The sequence below is a fragment of the Loxodonta africana genome, unplaced genomic scaffold (genome assembly GCF_030014295.1).
Source record: "Loxodonta africana isolate mLoxAfr1 unplaced genomic scaffold, mLoxAfr1.hap2 scaffold_119, whole genome shotgun sequence".
Classification (NCBI taxonomy): domain Eukaryota; kingdom Metazoa; phylum Chordata; class Mammalia; order Proboscidea; family Elephantidae; genus Loxodonta; species Loxodonta africana.
In genome coordinates, this window is record NW_026974881.1 from 693336 (window position 1) to 715876 (window position 22541).

At 42.9% G+C, this 22541-nt stretch overlaps 1 long non-coding RNA gene across 1 annotated transcript in view; it reads right to left on the reverse strand.

The window, feature by feature from the left end:
- Window positions 1–21987, reverse strand: part of LOC135229180 (uncharacterized) — a 192229-nt gene extending 170242 nt beyond the window's left edge. The window contains exon 1 of the long non-coding RNA XR_010319947.1: window positions 20944–21987. This is a non-coding gene — a long non-coding RNA (uncharacterized LOC135229180). The remainder of the gene's footprint in view (window positions 1–20943) is intronic.
- Window positions 21988–22541: the final 554 nt, after the last annotated feature.

A 22541-nucleotide genomic window follows, 5' to 3' on the forward strand; every position in this document is an offset into this window, starting at 1 on the left:
CTCCACCCAGTGCTGCCCTCCACTGGCCCTGCTTCCTGCTGCTTCCTGGTTTTCTGACTGGCCTCTAATACCCTTTGAGAGATCCCCCACCCCATCTTCTGTCTGTCACTGGAGCTTACACTCTCCTCCCAAAATCCTTCTCTTTCTTCCTTAACTGGCCAATCATTCCCTCATACTTAGAAAAATACTGACCCTTATGCTGACATATTCAAGCCTGCCCCCCGCCCCCCCCCGCCCACAGGAGGCATGGTTGTGATTTGGCTACTAAGGTTTGTGCCATCAGACTCTCATATATGGACATCTGTTTCTGCCTCACCCTGAAGGACATGGTAATGGGCTTCTGTTCAGAGAAAGGCAATTTTAATCTCCTGGTGTAGGCTAGTTATGGGTATGAGGAGAAGTTTTAAATTATACAGAAAAGTACAAATTATGCTGTCTCTTTAAGTATAATTCCTTCTATGAAAATCCTTCCCTTAAAAGGAGGATGAAAACAAGTTACAAAGAGGAGACCGATTCTCCTGTTTCAATGTTTACACTCTAAATTTACTAAAAAAAATAACTTTCATAGAAAACAGCTTTTAGAGAAACCATGTATTATCATGAAAGTGCAGAGAATGAGGTAATTTCCATATTCCACAGGAGCAAGTTCACTTCCATCCAACAAATGCAAAAAAAAAAAAAAAAATGTTTTTTAATGTGCTGTCCTCTGTTTATATTATAAACTATCACTGGATAAACCTTTGGCTGCTACCTAAAATGTTGGCAGTTGGAATCCACCAGCCGCTCCTTGGAAACCCTGTGGGGAGTCCTACTCTGTCCTATAGGGTTGCTAAGAATTGGAATCTACTAAAAGAAAACTGGGAGTTTTTTTTTTTTTTTAAATCAATGTATTATAATTTTTTGAAAAACGATAGACTTTTGCTATAAGGTAGTACCATCACTGAAATTTTCAGGAGGAGACTTTATTGCCCAGAGTAAATTCCGTAAACTATGGTCGGTGTCTGGGGAAGAAGAAAGAAACCATGGGGACTGTGGAAGTGGAGGATGGTGGTGATGGAGAGGCCTCCAGGGATCCCTGAGACCAGAGACTTAGGTCACAGTTGAGAAACCAGAGCCCAGAGGGCTCATGTAAATTAACTCTCCATTATTGCAAGTCTCAACCCAAGAGGAAAGTGTCACTCAGGGTAGAACATGAGAACAAAAAGCCCAAGTTCCAAGCCCAGGAAGATTCCCCAAGTTATCAGCGAGGCCTTTTGCATCAGCTTCCACCAGGCAGAATTCTCACTCATCAAATTACTCCAGAGATCAATAGGTCAAGTATGAGTATTTTACCCAAGTGTGTAAAGTCAAGGGGTTAGCCATGGTCTGACAGACCAGACCAAAACATCTCACACCCCTGTCGGCAAAAGGCCCCTGGTCTTGGGGCTGAGTTTTTGAAGAGAGTGAGTGCCATCAGGTCTGCCCTCAGTCTAACCAACACTGAGTCCCTGGTCAGCATCCTGGAGTCCTGGCAAGAAGAGCCAGGCACCTCCAGGAGCATCTGGAGGAGAAGACAGGGGCTGAAGAGGCTACCACACCTACTGGTGCTGCTACACATTTGGGAGATCTGGCTGCAGAGGGTGCAGGCATGGCCTCAAGGTCAAAGGAGAAAGCACCTGAAGATGTGCTAGGACTCTTAGACTGAGAGGAGCAGGATGTCTGGACTGCAAAATATGCACCTTTCAGGGAAGAACTTCATTCAGCCTTTTTGTAGGGGTTTTGGAATATACAATTAAAATAAATGTAAACAATTATTAGAAAAAAATCTCTGAAAATAAAATTTAATTTTTTTAAATCACTGCTCCATACACCACATGTAAATGGCTTGATATAAAGCACTGGTCTTTTGTGATTCACAAAAAGGAGGTGTCAATTCCTGAACAAGAACTGAAGTGACAGGAGAAACTCCCCATGCTGTTAGAGCCCTGAGTATGGGCCCTAATCCAATAATCTGTCCTCATTAATTCCTTTTCATTTCATCTCAGCAAAAGAGGGGAGGGAGGAGGTGACAGAGGGTTACATGTGCCTATTCTGTTCTTTAGCATCTAGTTCACTGCCAGGAACAAGTATTCATAAGAGTCTAAAAAACGTTAAAGTACAAATAAGGAGGAAAACCTCCTAGTATATATATGTATTAGGTGGCACAAAGAGTTAAGTGCTCAGCTACTAACTGAAAGGTAGGCAGTTTAAATCCACTCAGAGTTGTCTTGGAAGAAAGGCCTGGCAATCTACCTCCAAATGGTCACAGCTATTGAAAACCGTATGGACGGCAGTCCTACTCTGAAAACTCACGGGGTCGTCATGAGTGAAAATCTACTCAACGGCAACTGGATTGGTAATCTATATATGGCATAAATGTTGGGAAAATTAGTTCCTGAACATATACACGGCATGTAGAATACACTGTACGTTAGTATTATGTGCCAAAACCCACTGTCATCAAGTCGATTCTAACTCATACTGACCCCAAAGGACAGAGTAAAACTACCCCATAGGGTTTCCAAGGCTGTAAGTCTTCACTGAAGCAGACTGCCACATCTGTCTCCTACAGAGAGGCTGGTGGGTTCGAACCACTGACCTTTCAGTTAGCAGCCAAGTTCTTTAACCACAGAGCCACTAGGGCTCACTGCTGTCATCTACAGTGATTACATAAGCAAATTCTGAAACAAACTCCCTGGGTTTAAATCCTAACTCAGTTTATCAGCTGGGTGATCTGGGCACGTTACTTTACCTCTCACTGCCTCAGTTTCCCATTTCTAAAATGGGTCTTATTCAAAAGGTTGTTACGCAGGTTAAATAAAACACACAAAGCACTTAGAAAAAGGCCTTACACACAGAATGAACACAATAAATGTTAGTTTTCATAATTATTAAGGGAATACAAACAAACGGCTAGGTTGAAGGAACTTCCATTGAGAAAGAGTTGAGTTCCAAAATTCATGTGTAAAGTCATTTACATCAACTGTTAAAGTTGTATGTTTAGATTCAAGTGATTACTGAGGTGTGTTATGATCTTGAACAGAGCTCTGGGGACTATACAGGCAGACTCTGCATGCCCTTCTCCTGCACATCCATTCCATCTCCCTTGGAGCCCAGACATGATGTTATCAATTAAACCCCTCCCACACTGGTGGTGTACTGTTTAAGAGCTATGGCTGCTAACCAAAAGGTCATCAGTTCAAATCCACCAGGTGCTCCTTGGAAAGTCTATGGCACAGTTCTGCTCTGCCCTATTAGGCCGCTATGAGTTGGAATAGACTCAGTGGCAATGGGTTTTTAATGGGTATGAGGTAACTGTTCAGTGCTTAAAGACATACCAAAAGCAACCACTAACACAAAAGTTCTTATTTCAGAGTAGCAAAACCTTTTTCTAACACAGTGGTGAATTAGGGTGGACTGTGGATCAAGAAGAGCCCTGGTGGCATAGTGGTTAAGAGCTCAGCTGCTAACCAAAAGGTGAGCAGTTCGAATCCAACAACTAGTCCTTGGAAACTCTATTGGGTAGTTCTACTCTATGCTATAGGGTCTCTACGAGTTCGAATCAACTAGGGTCTCTATGAGTTGGAATCAACTTGATGGTGACAAGTTTGGTTTGGTGGGTGTCATGGATTGAATTATAACCCGAAAAAAACCTGTGTTTCAACTTGGTTAGGCCATGATTCCCACTATTGTGTAGTTGTCCTCCATTTTTTGATTGTAATTTTACTTTAAGAGGATTAGGGTGGGATTGTAACACCACCCTCACTCAGGTCACCTTTCCCTGGGGTGTGGCCTGCACCACCTTTTATCTCTCCAGAGATAAAACGAAAGGGAAGCAAGCGGAGAGTTGGGGGCCTCATACTATCAAGAAAGCAGCACCAGGAGCAGAGCATGTCCTTTGGACCCAGGGTCCCTGCACCTGAGAAGCTCCTTGACCATGCGAAGGCTAAGGACAAGGACCTTCTTCCAGAGCCTAAAGAGAGAGAAAGCTTTCCCCTAGAGCTGATGCCTTGAATTTGGACTATCAGCCTACTTTAATGTGAGGTATTAAATTTCTCTCGGTTAAAGCCATCCACTCATGGTATTTCTGTTATGGCAGCACTAGATGATGAAGACAGTGGGTCAAGGTGGAAGGGGTGGATGAAGGACAAAAAAAGAAAAATGGACAACAAGAGAAATATAAGAATTTAGAGAACTGTGAAAATTTAATTCCTGAATATACTTTCTTTCTCCTCCCTTTAACTGTAAGGACTTTTCTCATATACAGCATATATAAATAAATCCTTGCAATATTTAAAACACTTAGATTTTTGTAAAACTCATTCTCTGAAAACTCATGGTGGCCCCATTAATTTGTGGCTTAAAAACAACTCAGAACTAAAAAGAAGCATAAATAAACAAATAAATAAAGGCACTGCTGTCATTTGCGGGTGATGTTCTTTTCCTGCTATCCACAACCCACACACTCGGGTTAATTTTCCAGGGTCAGTGTTCACAGACCATCCTCTTTCTCTTACCACCACCCCACCACCCTTAATTATTTAGAAAAGGCAGGGCCAGTCAGTGCTCCAAACATCAAGTTTTCTCTCCAAAATGCCAACTGGCACTTGGGGAGCAGGCTACATTCTCAGCTGTCAGCACTTCCACTAGCCCCTGCAGATAAGGAACGTGTCTCCACTGAACTGTTCACTGTAATAAATAATAATAATAAAAAAAAATTGTAAAACACTGTTTCTTAAAAACAAACAAAAAAAACCCCAGGCATTTCCCTATTACCCACCCACCCCACTCTCCCACACCCAGTGCTCCCCCGACCACACACACACTCAAATATTTCCTACCAACGGTGTGTCCCAAGCACGGGGTCTGGCTCCGCTCTTCTTTTACACCCCTTGGAGGCCTCTGGAGAAACCATACCTTTGGTTGGCAATTCCCTGAACCCTGCCTATTCAAGCTGGCACTTATTCAAAAAGGCAGGTGAGTCTTCAAGTCAGGTTTTTAAAAGGAGTTTAAGAGGAGCCAGGTGATATGCCTACTCACCCTCAAGTTTCTCAAAGGTAATAATCTCTTGAGATGTTTACAATGTCTCAACTATGGGTTAATTAAATCCCTTAGGATGGTGGGCATAGGAAAATCCTCCATCTCAATGTCCACCATTTTGAAAAAAAGGAGGGGGAATCTCCAAAATTACAAATTTGAATTTCTACATACTTGATTGAACTAAGGAGTAAGTTCCTCACGTGTGTTATTCTTGGTCTGAGCCCTGGTGGTGCAGTGGTTAAGAGCTCAGCTGCTAACCAAAAGGTCTGCTGTTTGAATCCATGAGCTGCTCCTTAGAAACCCTGTGGGGTAGTTCTACTCCGTCCTATAGGGTTGCTAAGAGTCAGAATCCACTGGATGGTAATTGGTTTGTTTGTTTTTCAATCTTTGGCTGAAAGGTGGACTTTGTTATCAATTTATTAAATCAACTGGTAATTTGCTGGATATTTCTTATATAGGAACTTATGCTGTCTTCAAATCCAGCCAATCAGGTTTAGGGAGAGAGAAACTTCTCTACCTTAGCCTCCCTGCCACTCCCACACCTTTTTCATTGATTTCCATGCCCTGTTTAAGTAACATCACTCATCACTTCTCACTGTCTAGGTTATCTGAGCCAATTCATGGCAGTCAATTCCACCTGAGCCCTAGGATACCCTCATTTACATACTCTGCGCTGTTGTTCCTTCACTAATGGCTGACTTCGCATCGCCCCTTGAATGTCTACTAGGCATCTCAAACTTAATGTGGTTCAAATAAAATTCTTGCTCCAAGTGTCTTATTTACCTGCCAGTCTTCCTTATCTCAGCAAATGTTCTCACTATCCTCTGAGTTGTTCAGGACAAAAACCTAGAAATCATCCTTGATTTCTCTCCTTTATTCAAATCTTGCATCCAATCCATTGACACATATTCTGGACTCTTGGCGCTACCTTAAGATAAATCCTGACTCTATCCACTTCTCACTACCTCCACCTTACAGCCACCATCATCTCTTGGTTAAAACTGGACTCCATGCCACTGATCTTCCCTCTTACAGTCTACATAACAGCATCATTTCAGTGGCTTCTCATGGCGATTAGGAAAAATTCCCAAACCCTTCCCATGGTCTTTCATGATGCAGGGCTTGCCCACCATACTAACCTCATTTCCTAACAGTCTTCCCTCGGTTCACTCCACACTAGCCATGACTTATTTCCTGAGCTTCCTCAAACATGCCAAAACACTTGGTTATTTAAGGGCCTCAGAAACAACTCTTGCCTTTATTGGCAATATCCTCCCTTCAGAACTTCATACAGCTATTATCTCATTTGATATAGGTCAGTTATCTTCTTAAATATCCTGCTCCCATAAGCCTTTACTGACTATTAATCTAAAACAGCTCACCCCACTCATTCCCTCACATGCAACTCTGTCTTATTTTCAAAATATTTAGCTCTCCTTGACATTTTTCGTTATTACCTGTAAATTTATTTTTTGTGGTGGAGAATATATGTAGCAAAACATACACCAACTCAGCAGTTTCTACCTGTACAATTTAATGACATCGGTTACATTCAAGTTGTGCAACCATTCTTACCCTCCTTTTCTGAGTTGTTCCTCTGTCATTAACATAAACCCACTGCTCCTTAAGGTTCCTATCTAATCTTTTCAGTAGCTGTTGTCAATCTGATGCCATGTAGACAGTTCTTCAAAGAGCATATGCTCAAGGTAGACCACTTTTATTAGTTAAGTAAGCTAATGTTCTGGAGCCCTCGTGGCACAGTGGTTAAGTGATACGGTAGCCAAGCAAAAGAAGAGCAGTTTGAATCCACCACCTGCACCTTGGAAACCCTGTGGGGCAGTGCTATTCTACAGGGTCTCTGAGTCAGAATCAACTCAACAGCAACAGTCTGGTTTTTTCTTTTTTATGCTTCGGTTTTAACATGATTCAAGGGAATGCTTTTGGTGTAACGTTTAAAGATTATCTCACGGCAATAGTTTCAGGAGTTCATTCACCCTCAACGGCTCCACAAAGTCTAGGGTTCATGAGAATGTGAAATTCTGTTCTGCACTTTCCCCCTTTTGATCAGGGCTTTTCTATGGACTCTTTGATCAAAATGTTCAGCGACAGTAGCCGGGAACCTTCTGGTTCTTCTGGTCTCATGGCATGCTAGATGTTCTTTTAAAAAACATGAGTGGATGCTGAAGGTTATCAAATACTTATTTTATTACACCTATTAATGTAATCACATTTATTTTTCCTGTACATATGGTAAATTATACTGATTCATTTTTGAATGTTAAACTAACCTTGAATTCTTGGGATAGACCCAACTTGGTCATAATATATTCTTCTTTATAGTATTGCTGGATTTGTTTTGCCTATTTATTTTTATATTTTGCATCTATGTTCATCAGTGACATTGGCCTGTATTTTTCCCATCTTGTGCTGCTCTTGTCAGGTTTTGGTATCAATATTCATTCTACAAGCTTTATAAAATAAGTTTGGGTATATATTTCATTTTATATTGAAGAATTTGTCAAATATTTCTTGAATATTTGGCAGAATTTGCAGGAAAAGCCATCTGACATGAAGTTTTCTTTTTGAGAATAGTTTGAGCTCTAATTCAATTCTATTAACAGTTGTGGAATTACTTTTACTTCCTGTTTCTTCTTGAATCGTTGTTATTAACTTACATGGTATGATACGTTTGCCTACTTTACCTAAATTTGCAAATTTATTGGCTAATATGGTTCATGACATTCTCACATTACCTTTAAGTTCTGCAAGATCTGTAGTCATTTTCTTTCTAATTCCTGATATTCGTTATTTATACCTTCATTCTTTTTCACTTGATCAATCTTGCCTAGAGTTTCTCAATTTTACTAGCATTTTCTAAGAATCAACTTTAGTCTTCGTTGATCGTCTGTTGCATGTATTCAATCATTAATAGAAACAAAAATTCCTATGAATGTTTGTTTCTGGTTTTTTCCCAACATTTTGAATGGATGTTTAACTCACTTATTTTTCAAGATTTGTTATTTCCAATTATATTTTTAAGGCTATTAGTTTCCTATATTATATTGTCTGTACTGCACAAATTTTTATATGCACTATGTTCATAACTGTTCACTTCAAAATGTATTCTAATTTTCATCACGATGTCTTTTTTGACTCATAGTATTTGAAAATATTCAAGCACGTGGAGATTTTGTATTTTCTTTTTCTAAGATGGTTTTTTTTTTTGAATTATGGTGTACTTACATAGTATCCTCTATATTATTGCAGACTCTTGAAATTTGTTGAGACTTGCTTTATAACACAGTATACAGTCAATTTTTATAAACACTATGTTTTTATGTGCATGAGATGAATGTACATTCTTTAGTGGTTGAATAATGCATGCAGATATACATATATCAATTTGGTATTATTTTTATACATGTTAAATCTTCTGTATCCTTGATAATTTATGGACTTCTATGTTTCTGAGGGGTGTGTTAAAAATCTGTTATGATGCATGATGTCAAAAGGAGCCCCAGTAAGCAGTGGTTAAGCACCCAGCTCTTAAACTTTTTGATTTGATCCACCAACTACTCCACAGGAGAAAGATATGACCGTTTCCTTCCATAAAGATTACAGCCTTAGAAACCCTTTGGAGAAGTTCTACTCCATCCTATAGTCACTATGAGTCAGAATTGACTCAACAGCACACAAGAAAAAATGTATGATGTGATGGAAACTCAGGAGTACGAAGCTCAAAGAATTGGTCCTACCTCCAGGGTCAAAGGATGAAGGACAGAGTAAACAGCAGAGACATCCAAAAAGCTTGGAAAAAAGGGGGCTGAAAGGAAGATGGTTGGTGGTTTAAGGGCTTTGAAGGGCCACCACATATACTGAGGAATCTGGAGTGCAATGTTCTTGCCTAAGGATGAAGACATGCTCATAAAGATCCTGACAAAGCTTTAGGCTTGCACCTCTGGCTGATCTTTGGGCTCCATGGAGGCAGGAAGTGAAGGCTAAGGCAGAGTTTTAGGCGCTCTTGCTTAGCATTGAAAGAATGCCCCAGTTCAGAGCCAATCTGCAAAGACTGGGATAATGTTACTTTTTCTTTTTGGCTACAAGCATTTAAAGAAAGCACTGTCAGGTCATGAACTGACTGCTGACATAACAGAACAGAACTTCAGTGTCCACACATGAGAAGACATACAATCTTTGCAGAAATAGTTTGGGAACATCACTAAGCAAATGGATGACTGGCCCTCAACAATTAAAAATAAAAAAGCAAACCCTAATGACTGGAGGGAATCTGATTTCCAGAGTTACATTATAATATTTAAGATATCCAGTTTGCAACACACTATTTTAAGTCATAAAAAGAAAAAAGAAAAGGATGGTTCATTTGTTAAGAAGAAAGAAAGAAGAGAAATGAACTGAAAGCATCCCTAAGGAAACACAGATATTGGGATTACTAGACAAAGAATTTAAACCAATTGTCTTAAATTTCCTCAAAGAGCTAAAGAAACCATAGACACACACACAAAAAAAGGAAATCAGGAGAAGAATGTATGAACAAGTAGAAAATATTAATAAAGAAATATTATACAAAAGAACCAAATAGAAATTATAGAGCTGAAAAGCAGAATAGCTGAAATAAAATTTTCATCAGAGGAGCTCAACAGCAGATTTGAGCAAGAAAGCAGGAAAATGTAAACTTGAAAAAGCACAACTGAAATTGTTCTAACTGAGGAGCATAAAGGAAAAAGAATGAAGAGAACGAACAGAGCCTAAGGGACCTGCGGGACAACATCAAGCATACCAATATACTCATTAAGGGAGTCCCAGAAAGGAAAGAAAGATGAAAGGACAGAAAGAATATTTGAAAGCGTAATGACTGGAAGTTTCCCAAATGTCATCTGGATATCCAAGAAGCTCAATAAACTCAAAGGACGATAAATACATAGATATCCACAGACAGACACAATCAAAATGTCAAAAGATGAAGACAGAAACTTGAAAGCAGAAAGAGATAAGTGACTCCTAAGGTACAAGAGAGTCTCAACAAGTTTAACTGTTGATTTTTCATCAGAAACCATTGAGACAAGAAAATAGTGGGATGATGTAGTTAAGATACTGGAAAAAAAATACAGAAACAAAACTATGAACCAAGATTTCAATATCTAGCAAAACTATCTTTCAAAAATGAAGGCGAAATTAAGACATGCCCAGATACACAAAACCTGAGGGAGTGTGTTAGCAGCAGAACTGCCTTATGAGAAATGCTACAGGGAATCATTCTGGCTGGCATGGAAGGACACTAGACAGTAACTGGAAGCCATAAAAAGAAACAAAGACTCTGTAAAGGTAACTACTTAGATAAAACAAAGTCAGTAATATTTTTATATCACGCCTCTCTTTTTTTCATATATGATTTAAAGCATGAATGCATAAAAATGATTACACATCTCTCTTAATGGACACACAATGTATAAAGATGCAATTCTTGTACCAGCAACATAAGTAGGGGTGGTAACTGAGCTGAATAAAAGCAGAATTTTCTATACTGTTGAAGCTAAATTTGTATTAATTAAAAGAAGATTGTTATAAATATAAAATATTAATTGTAATCCTCATGGTCACCACTAAGAAGCTAAAAAATATCAGGAAAGGAAAAAAGGAGAGGATCAAAATTGTACACTTGAAAAAAATCAGTCAAACACAAAAGTGGACAGTAGTCAAGAAAATGAGAAACAAAATACATATAACACCTACTACAAAAGTAGAAGATATAAGTCCTTCCTTATCATTAATCGCTTTAAATATAAATAGATTAAATTCACAATTGGGATCATTAAAGTTGTGTGTCAACTTTGTCGGACCATGATTTTCAGTGCTTTGGCAGTTATCTTGTAGTTTAGCAGTCGTATAACGATGCAATCATTTCCATGATGAGATGTGACATAATGTGATTACCTCCATGATGGGATCTGCTGTGAGTAGCCAATCAGATGTAAGGGAGTTTCCTCAGGGGTGTGGACTGCATCCAATATAGGTGGACTTTCTGGCAAGGCTCTTGAGCTTTTGCTCACTCTGAATCCTGCAGCTGGCTCCTCTTCATCTGATCTCAAGTTTTTGGGACTTGAACTCTCAGCTTACCTTCCAATTTTGGGATTCATCAGCCTCCGCAGTCTGTGAGCCACGACCTGCCAGCTTACCTGCCGATCTTGAGATTTGTCAGCCTTTGCAGCCTGTGAGCCACAGACCTGTTGTATGACCTGCAGATCTTGAGTTCTGCAGTCCCTGCATCTGTGTGAGTCAGGAGAAGCTACCAGCCTGACCCATGGACTTGAGACTTACCAGCCTCTACAGCCTCGTGAGCCATTTCCTTGATATAAATCTATTTACATATAAATATATATGTATATATATATCTCACTGGTTTTGCTTCTCTAGAGAACCCAGCCTAAGATACCAATTAAAGGGCAAACATTGGCAGAATGAAAAAAAAAAATCATTCGATTGCTATCAAGCTGATCTGACTCATGGTAACCCCTCCCCCCATGAGTCAGAGTAGTAGTGACACACAAGTGTGTCAGTTCAGTGACTAATTTTTCAAAAGTAGATCACCAAGCCTTTCTTCTGAAGTCCCTCTGAGTGGACTCAAACCTCCAACATTTTGGTTAGCAGCTGAATGCATTAACCGTTTGCACCTCCCAAGGACTACAACATCTCTATTTATTTCTGTATTACTTGTCATTATACTATATACATACATACACACATACACACACATAGACATCACACAGATGCTTTGGACTTCAACCAGCAGGGCTCTATTAATTATTGATAGAAAAGTACTGATATCAATTATAAATGCGTATTTGTCCATTTCCCCTTTCAGATTTATCAGTTTTTGTATTTTGGAGCCCTGTTGTTAAATACATACACATTTAGGATTGTTGTATCTTTTTGGAGAATTGAACCTTTATTATGTTATGTCCCTACTTATTCCCAATAATACTCCTTTTTCTGAAGTATAATTTATCTGATATTAATATAGTTACTGCAGTAGAACTGGATAATTTTCAACCATTTCAAGAGGTAGCATAAGATCAAGAACTGATGGTATAAAAGGAAGAAATCGAAGCTGCATTGAAGGCATTGGTGAAAAAACTATCCTCTCTCCACCATCTTCACTACTATGACACCAACTGTCCCTCACACAGCACTTCTCTGCTGGGTTCAATAACTCATTACAATGGCCACACAGAACTCATAGTCCATATTCACGATTATGGGGTTTATTAGGGAAGTAACAGTTATAGCTCAGGCTCAAAGACACTCAGAATACAGTTCTTCTATATCAGGACAGCCTCTTCCCTCCTGTGCTCATAGGTGTGACTCTGCCTGGCCTTGGGCCTCTCTCCGAAGGCACTCAGCTTTCCTTCTCCCTGGGCCATCATCTCCTATAGCCGGGTCCCTGTTGCTTGGTCTCTCCTGCCATGGCATCTTACCGTCTTCAGGGTTACAGCTTCCTCTCTCTATCTCAGTCTCCTGCTTCTAGGAGCTTCTCAGTGCAGGGATCTCAGGTCTATAATATACGCTCAGCTCCTGGCTGTTCTTCCTTGATGGGAGTTGAATCCTCCTCTTTGCTCTGGAACTGGTGCTCTTTGAAGGGAAAACTAAACAATCCCCTTGGTGAGCCACAATTACCCTATCACACAGTCCTGCCCAAGCACCAGGGTGGATGTTATAAGACCATGGCTAGAAAGGCCACACAAAGTAAACAATCACAACAGAGTACCATGGACTCATTTTTCAAGTGAAGTACCAAAAATCCCATAGGAACAGATTAGTAAAGAATATAATCAATAGCAAGAACATTTTCATAATTATGTTTTCTGTATTTGGAAGAAATCTATAGCGCTATTCTTATTTTGCCAATTCACAGGGATCACAGAGATTAGTGGTAGATATTGCAGTACCAGAAAACTCTCTGGTGAAACAGTCTGTGAGCGGTCTTACAAACATGGATATTCCACCAGAGTCAAAAGAATGACGTTACATTAATCATCAAAGAGAACATTTCAAGATCTAGCCTGAAGTACAATGTTGTCACTGATAGCTAATATCCATACACTTACAAGGAAGACCAGTTTATATGACTCTTCAAATTTATGCACCAACCATTAATGCCAAAGACAAAGAAATTGAAGATTTTAAACAACTTCTGCAGCCTGAAATTGATCAAACATGCAATCAAGATGCATTGATAATTACCGGTCATTAGAATGTTAAAGTTGGAAACAAAGAAGGAAAAGTAGTTGGAAAACACAGCATTGCTGATAGAAATGATGCCAGAAATCTCATGAAAGAATTTTGCAAGACCAGTGACTCATCCACTGCAAATATTTTTTTCCACCAACATAAACGGGAGCTATACACGTGGACTTTACCAGATGGAATACACGGGAATCAAACTGACTACATCTGTGGAAAGAGAAGATGGGAAAACTCATATCATCAGTCAGAACAAGGCCAGGGATCGATTGTGAAACAGACTGTCAATTGCTCACATGGGAGTTCAAGTTGAAACTGAAGAAAATTAGAATAAGTCAAAAAGGGCCAAAGTACGACCTTGAGTATATCTCACCTGTATTTAGAGACCACCTCAAGAATACATTTTACGTGTTCAACGCTAATGACTGAAGACCAGACGAGTTGTGGAATGACATCAAGGACATCACACATGAAGAAAGCAAGAGGTCCTTTAAAAGACAGGAAAGAGAAAAGACCAAAACGGATGTCAGAAGAGACTCTGAACCTTGCTCTTGAATGTCAGGTAGCTGAAGTGAACGGAAGAAATGATGAAGTAATAGAGCTGAACAGAAGATTTCAAAGGGTGGCTTGAGAAGAAAAAGTATTATAATGACATGTGTAAAGATCTGGAGATGGATAACCAAAAGGGAAGAACACACTCAGCATTTCTCAAGCTGAGAGAACTGACAAAAAAATTCAACTCTTGAGTTGCAATACTGAAGGATTCTACAGGTATAATATTAAATGACGCAGGAAGCATCAAAAGAAGATGAAAGTAATACCCACAGTCACTATACCAAAAAGAATTGGTCGGTCTTCAACCATTTCAGGAAGTAGCATATGATCAGCAACCAATGGTACTGAAGGAAGAAGTCCGTGCTGCACTGAAGGAATTGGTGAGAAAAAAAAGCCTCCAAGAATTGATGGAATACCAACTGAGACGTTTCACCAAATGGATGCAGCACTGGAATCGCTCGCTTGTCTAATCCCAAGAAATATGGAATACAGCTACCTGGCCTACGAACTGGAAAGGATCCATATTTACGCCTATTCCTAAGAAAGGTGATCCAACCAAATGTGGAAATTATCAAACAATATCATTAATATCACATGCAAGTAATATTCTGCTAAAAATCATTCAAAAGCAGCTGCAGCAGTACATTGACAGGGAACTGCCAGAAATTTAAGCAGGATTCAGAAGAGGACATGGAAGGAGGGATATCATAGCTGAAACCATATCGATTCTGGCTGAAAGCAGAGAATACCAGAAAGATGTTTACCTGTGTATTATTGACTATGCAAAGACATTCGACTGTGTGGATCATAACAAACTATGGATAACACTGGGAAGAATGGGAATTCCAGGACACTTAATTGTGCTCATGAGGAACCTTTACATAGATTAAGAGGCAGTTGTTCAGACAGAACAAGGGGATACTGATTGGTTTAAAGTCAGGAAAGGTGTGCGTCAGGGTTGTATTCTTTCAGCATACCGATTTAATCTGTATGCTGAGCAAATAATACGAGAATCTGGACTATATGAAGAAGAACGGGGCATCAGGATTGCAGGAAGGCTCATTAACAACCTTCATTATGCAGATGGCACAACCCTGTTTGCTGAAAGTGAAGAGGACTTGAAGCACTTACTAATGAACATCAAAGACCACAGCCTCCAGTATGGATTACGCCTCAACATAAAGAAAACAAAAATCCTCACAACTGGACCAACGTGCAACATCATGAGAAATGGAGAAAAGACTGACGTTGTCAAGGATTTCATTTTACTTGGATCCACAATCAACAGCCATGGAAGCAGCAGTCAAGAAATCAAAAGACACATTGCATTGGGCAAATCTGCTGCAAAGGACCTCTTCAAAGTGTTGAAGAGCAAAGATGTCACCCTGAAGACTAAGGTGCGCCTGACGCAAGCCATGCTATTTTCAATCACATCATATACATGTGAAAGCTGGAAAATGAATAAGGAAGACCGAAGAAGAGTTGACGCCTTTGAATTGTGGTGTTGGTGAAGAATATTGAATATACCATGGACTGCCAAAAGAACGAACAAATCTGTTTGGGAAAAAGTGCGGCCAGAATGCTCCTTAGAGGCAAGGATGGCGAGACTGCATCTTATATACTTTGGATATGTTGTCAGGAGGGATCAGTCCCTGGAGTAGGACGTCATGCTTGGCAGAGTACAGGGTCAGCGGAAAAGAGGGTGACCCTCAATGAGGGGGATTGACACAGTGGAACACTTATACACTGCTGGTGGGAATGTAAAATGGTATACAACTACTTTGGAAATCAATTTGGCGCTTCCTTAAAAAGCTAGAAATAGAACTACCATACAACCCAGCAATCTCACCCCTCAGAATATATCCTAGAGAAATAAGAGCTGTTACACAAACAGATACATGCACATCTATGTTTATTGCAGCAGTGTTTACAAGAGCAAAAAGATGGAACCAACCAAGGTGCCCATCAATGGATGAATGGATAAATAAATTATGGTATATTCACACAATGGAATACTACACATCAATAAAGAACAGTGATGAATCTGTGAAACATTTCATAACATGGAGAAACCTGGAAGGCATTATGCTGAGTGAAATTAGTTGCAAAAGGTCAAATATTGTATAAGACCACTATTATAAGATCTTGAGAAATAGTTTAAACTGATAAGAACATATTCCTTTGTTGTTACGAGAGGGGGGAGGGAGGGAGGGTAGGAGAGGGGTATTTACTAAAGAGATAGACAAGAACTACTTTGGGTGAATGGAAGGACAACACTCAACACAGTGGAGGTCAGCACAACTGGACTAAACCCAAAGCAAAGCAGTTTCCTGAATAAACTGAATGCTTCAAAGGTCAGCAAAGCAGGGGCAGGGGTTTGGGGACCACGGTTTCAAGGGACATCTAAGTCAACTGGCATAATAAAATCTATTCAGAAAACATTCTGCATCCCACTTTGAAGAGTGGCATCTGGGATATTAAATGCTAGCAAGCAGCCATCTCAGATGCATCAATGATTCTCAACCCACCTGGATCAAGGGAGAATGGAGAACACCAAGAACATAAGATAATAATGAGCCCAACAGACAGAAAGGACTACATGAACTAGAGACTACATCATCCTGAGACCAGAAGAACTAGATAGTGCCGAGCCACAACCAATCACTGTCCTGACAGGGAACATAACAGAGATCCCTTGAGGGAGCAGGAGAACAGTGGGATGCAGACCCCAGATTCTCATAAAAAGACCAGACTTAATGGTCTGACTGAGACTGGAAGGAGCCCAGTGATCATGGCCCCCACAACTTCCGTTTACCCACTACGGGAACCATCCCCAAAGCCAGTTCATCAGACGTGGATTGGACTAGACAATGGGTTGGAGAGGGATGCTGGTGAGGCATGAGCTACTTGGTTTGGGTGGACACTTGAGACAATGTTGGCATCTCCTGCCTGGAAAGGAGATGGGTGGGTAGAGGGGCTTAGAAACTGGCAAAATGCTCACGAAAAGAAAGAGTGGAAGGAGGGAGTGGGCTGTCCCATTGGGGGGAAAGTAATTGGGAATATGTAACAAGTTGTGTATAAGTTTTTATGTGAGAGACTGGCTTGATTTGTAAACTTTCATTTAAAACACAATAAAAATTATTAAAATAATAAAAAAAAGAAGCTCACCCATGATTGCTTCAACAAGCACTCAGAACAAAGACTCAAGGAATCTTCTGGATGAAGGTGCAATCCTGGAATTACCAGACGCAGAATACAAAAGATTAATATACAGAACTCTTAAAGACATCAGGAAGGAAATGAGGCAAAATGCAGAACAAGCCAAGGAACACAAAGATAAAGCAGCTGAAGAAATTAAAAAGGTTACTCAAGAACATAATTAAAAATTTAATAAGCTGCAAGAAACCACAGAGAGACTGCAAGCAGAAATTCAGAAGATTAAAAATAAAATTACAGAGTTAGAAAACTCAATAGAAACTAAGAAGAGCACAATTGAAGAACTGGAAGGCAGAATTACTGAGATTGAAGATAAATCTCTTGGGACTAATATATTTCAAGAGAAAGCAGATAAAAGAATTTTAAATGAAGAAATCCAAAGAATCATGTGGGACTTTATCAAGAGAAATAACTATGAGTGATTGGAGTACCAGAACAGGGAGGGCTAACAGAAAATACAGAGGGAACTGTTGAAGATTTTTTGGCAGAAAACTTCCCTGATATCATGAAAGATGCTCATCGAATTCCACATAAGGTAGATCTCAAAAGAAAGTGACCGAGACATATAATAATCAAACTTGCCAAAATCAAATATAAAGAGAACTTAAAGAGAGGCTAGGGATAAAGGAAGTCACCAACAAAGGAGAGTAAATAATAATAAACTTGGACTACTCAGCAGAAATCATGGAGGCAAGAAGGCAATGGGATGACTTATACAAAATATTGAAGGAAAAAAATTGCCAGCCAGGAATCAAACCATACCCCTGGCCCTCTGGCCTTCTGGCCCTCTGGCCTTAGCCCTCTAACTCTAGCCCCTAAGCCATGAGCCCCAAAGCCCCTAAGACCCTAAGCCCTTAGGTCCTAACCTCCAAGGCCCTAAACTCTAACCCTAACCCAAACCCTAACCCCTATACCCTAAACCCTACAACCTAAACACCTACACCCCAAAACACTACACACCAAAACCCTACACTCTAAACCCTATACTCTAAGCCCCAAACCCTAAACCCAAACCTCAAACCCCAAAGCCCAAACCCTAAGCCTAACCATAAACCCTAAACCCTAACACCTAACCCTAACCCCTAGCCTCTCTAACCCTAACAACCCTAACACTAACCCTCGAACCCTAACCCTCTAATGCTAACCTGAAACCCTAACCCAGAACCCTAACCCTCTAAACCTAATCCTCTAACCCTAGCCCTAAACCTAACCCCAACCCCCAAACCCAGCTCCAAACTCTAAACCTCAAATCCCTAGCCCTAAACCTAACAATGAGCCTAAGCCTAACCCTATCACTTAACCATAAACCCTAAACCATAACACTTAAAACCCTAACACCCTTAGCCCTAACACATTTAAACCTAACACCCTAAACGTCAAAACCCTATACACTAACACCCTTAACCCCAACCACTAACCCCTAAACTTAAACGCTTAACTATCTAACCCTCTAACCCTAATACCCTAACCCTAAACTCTAACCCCAGCCCCCAGCCCTCACTCTGAGCCTTAAACTCTAAATCTTAAGCCCTAAATCCTAGGCTCTAAGCCGTAAGCCCTAAAAGCTAAGTCCTAAAACCCTAAACTCTAAGCCCTAAGCCCTAAACCTAACCCTCTAACCCTAACCCTAACACCTTACCCCAAACCCATCCCAAACCCCTAAACCTGAATCCCTAAACCCTAGCCCTAACCCCTAACCCTAAACCTCTAAACCATACCCCTAATCCTCTAACCCTAAACCTCTAACCCTAAACCTCTAACCCTAACCACAACACCAACCCCAACCTCTGAACCCTGAAACCCTAACCCCCTAACCCTAAGCCTCTGAACCCTAAGCCTAAACCCTCTAGCCCTAAACCCTAACATTCACCTCCTCACACCCTCACCTTCTCACTCCCTCACTCTATAATCTTCTCAACCTCTAACCCCTCACCCTCTAACCCCTCACCCTCTAACTCCTTCAATCTCTAACCCCCAACCCTCTAAACCCCAACCCTCTAACACCCACCCTCTAACCTCAAACCACATATCCTAAACAAACCCAACACCAAACCCAACCCTAAACCTAAACCCTAAACCCTAAAACCTAACCCAAACCCTAATGACTAAACCCCAAAACCCTAAACTGCAACCCCTAACACCTAACCTGTAACTTCAAACTCTAACCTCAAACCCTAAACCTAACCCTAACACATAACCCCAACCCAAAAACCCTAACCGAAAAACCCTAACCCTAAACTCTAACCCCAAACCCTAAGGACCCTAACTCTAACAACCCTAACCCTAATATCCCTAACCCCAAACCCTAACCCTTTTTGTTAGCAGCAGTAGCACTTAACCACTAGCCACCAGGGTTTCCATGAGCAGTCACAGGAATAGACATATGCACACCCGTGTTCACTGCAACATTATTCACAGTAACAAAAAGATGGAAACAACCTAAGTGCTCATCCATGGAGGAACGGATAAACAAACTACGGTACATACACACAGTGGAACACTACACGACAATAAAGACCAATGATGAATCTCCGCAACATCTCACACCATGGATGAATCTGGGGCGCATCATACTGACTAAGTCAATCACAAAACGACATATACAGTGAGAGACCACTATCATAAAAATTCATGAAAACATTTACGCACAGAAACAATCCTTGATGTTCACCAAGGAGACGGAGTGGGTAGAGAAAAGCTAACTAAACAATAACCAAAACAACGAAACCCACTGCCGTCGAGTAGATTCCAGCTCATAGAGACCCTATAGAACAGATTGGAACTGCCCCATAGAGTTTCCAAGGAGTGCCTGGTGGATTCGAACTGCAGACCTTTGGTTAGCACCGGTGGCTCTTAACCACTACGCCATCAGGGTTTCCAACCAAACAACAGATATGTGGTAACTCTGGTGAAGGAAGAGACGGTACACAAGACTGGGGAATCAACCTCAGCCTCACTCCAACCCTAACCATAACCCTAAACCACTTGTGCCCGAGCCTAGTAACCCCAGCTCTAACCCAACCCCCAACCACCTAAAACCTATACCCCTAAACCTAACTCCCAAACCTCTAACCCCCAAACCTGGACCCCTAACACCAAACCCTAACCCCTAACCCTAATCCTCTAACCCTTCTGCATCTCTGGGCCTCTCGAGTCTCCGTCTATTTTCTCCCTCCAAATCCTACTAACACTCGGTGGAATTTTGAAGTTTCCGCTGTGCTTTGCTTCTTGTTGTCTCCACCGGTCCCATCAAGGCACTGCATCATTTGCTCTGCTTCACTATTGAGTTCCAGAACCATGGCTTAGAATCGCCTGACACTGAACTTCAGCGATTCGGCGCAAGGGCGCGAGAGGGCGCGCGCACCGCCGGTTCTGTTCTGCCCACCAGGCCCTCCGTGCATGGGAACCTCCTGGACCTAAGCCGGGACGACCTGGGTACCGCTCCAGTGGGGATAGCAGAAGCTTTTCTTCCCGAGGGACCCAACGCCCCAGGGCGCTCTCTCAATACTCCCATTAATGCTATGATTATCCTAACCCACTCCTTCTGCAAGACCTAGTGGGTCCTCGACCAGGCCCAGCCTTCACGACCCGCAACCCCCCCGCCGTGCTCACGTAGAGGAACCTGCAGGGCCGTGCCCTCCCCGCCCAAGCTCTGCCCCTCCATACCCTGATGCCCTGCAGGCCTCTACTAGGTCCCCGCCCAGGGGAGAGTTGTCGCCCCACACGGGGTGGGGGGACACCAGGGAACATTCGGAAACCACTCCCCAGGCACGAAGCCCACTGCCCGACTGCCCGTATTGAGACCATGTGAGCAGGGCTGCCCCGCCGACTGGAGCCTGCAGGGCAATCACTCACGTTTGTCAGCTTCTCACCGCCCTCTGGGCTCGGGGTCCCAGAGCAGCCAATCCCCCCGGGGCGGGGGAGGCGGTCCGTCCGCAGGGGCTGGAAGATCGGGTTGGTGCCCATGGCCGGAGCACTTAAAACCCTTATAAACCCTCATAAACGGCCAGCTCCAGACCTTCAAATGTCAGCCCGAGAGACACCTAATCTCCAACCTAAAAAAAAAAAAAAAACCACACCTGTGGCCATCGAGTCAATTCTGACTCATAGCGACCCTATAGGACAGAGTAGAACTGCCCCACAGAGTTTCCAAGGAGCGCCTGGTGGATTCAAACTGCCAACCTTTTGGCTAGCAGCCTTAGCACTTAACCACTAGCCACCAGGGTAACCCACTAAACCCACTGCCACCAGGGTAGAGGCTCCAAATCCCGCCAGTGTGAGGAACCCTCAAATCCCCTCAGCACCAGAGATCGCGTCCACAGCGACCGGTACACAGCGCCGCACAAACGTTTAAGTTAACAAACAACATGGTTGCTCAAGACCCCTTCCTGCTACCCCCACCCCCGCCACCCAGAGGGGGAGCGGGACCGGCATCCACACTGTTAACACACACTGAATCGCTGCTTCCACAAGGAGTAGGGTCCCCACGCTGCTCCAGAGATTCCCAAGACCCCTTCCTTTCCAGGTGCGGCCGGGGCCGCGCCGACGCCCCAGCCCCGAGAGTAGACCAGCTGGGCGCGGGCGAGGGCGCGGGGTGCCTCAGCCTCCCAGGCACAGCGCCCAAAACAGTAAGGGGCAGCGGGGCCTTGGGCGGGGGATCGCTCTCTCCCCGTCCCTGGCACCCTACGGAGTCTGGTGGGGGTGGGACGACGAACGGGGGCGAGTGCCCCCTCCTCAGTCTGGAATCTCACCGCCCCCGGGTGAACTCTGGGCCTTGGTTTCTCCCCTGGCACAGGGAGCAGGTAGGGGGCGGAGGGGGCAGGAGCCCATCACCCAGCTTGGCCCGCAAACCCGCCCCGGGCAGAGTAGGGACCTGGGCGCAGCCCTGGACACGGCCTTTCTCCCCAAGCCCTTCAAGCCCCCAGGCCCGAGGGCACTCCGCAGCTGGACCCCGCGGCTGGACCCCCACCCCCGCCCCCCGCAAATCCATGGGGATGCAAATTTCGCAGACCAGCTGCGTCTCCCGGGCCAGAGGCTCCCTCTCGCAGCCCATAGAGTGGCTGCGTCCGCCCGCCCCCGCGCCGCATCCGCCCCTGGGGATCACTCGGGTCGGGGTACGCCGGAGGGGGCGATGCCAGCTGCTAAACCAACTTCCGGACTCTCCAACCTCTGGAGCCCACGGGGTGCTGGCACTGGAACCTGCCCTCCTGGCGCCTTCCCTCCACACCTTCGAGGGGCCGGGCTTGTTCAGTCTGCGAGCGGGTCCCTCCACCCACCTGCCGGAGTTTCATACCTTTCAGAAAACACGCACGGAAAGCAGCACGAACACCGTCCGCTATAAGGCGCGCCATCCGGCCCGGGCCCCTCACCACCCGTCCGGGCGCTTCTGTGAGTAACTGGCTGGAGGGCGAGGAACATGGCTGCTGGCCCGGCCCAGCGGCCCGGGTGGGGGG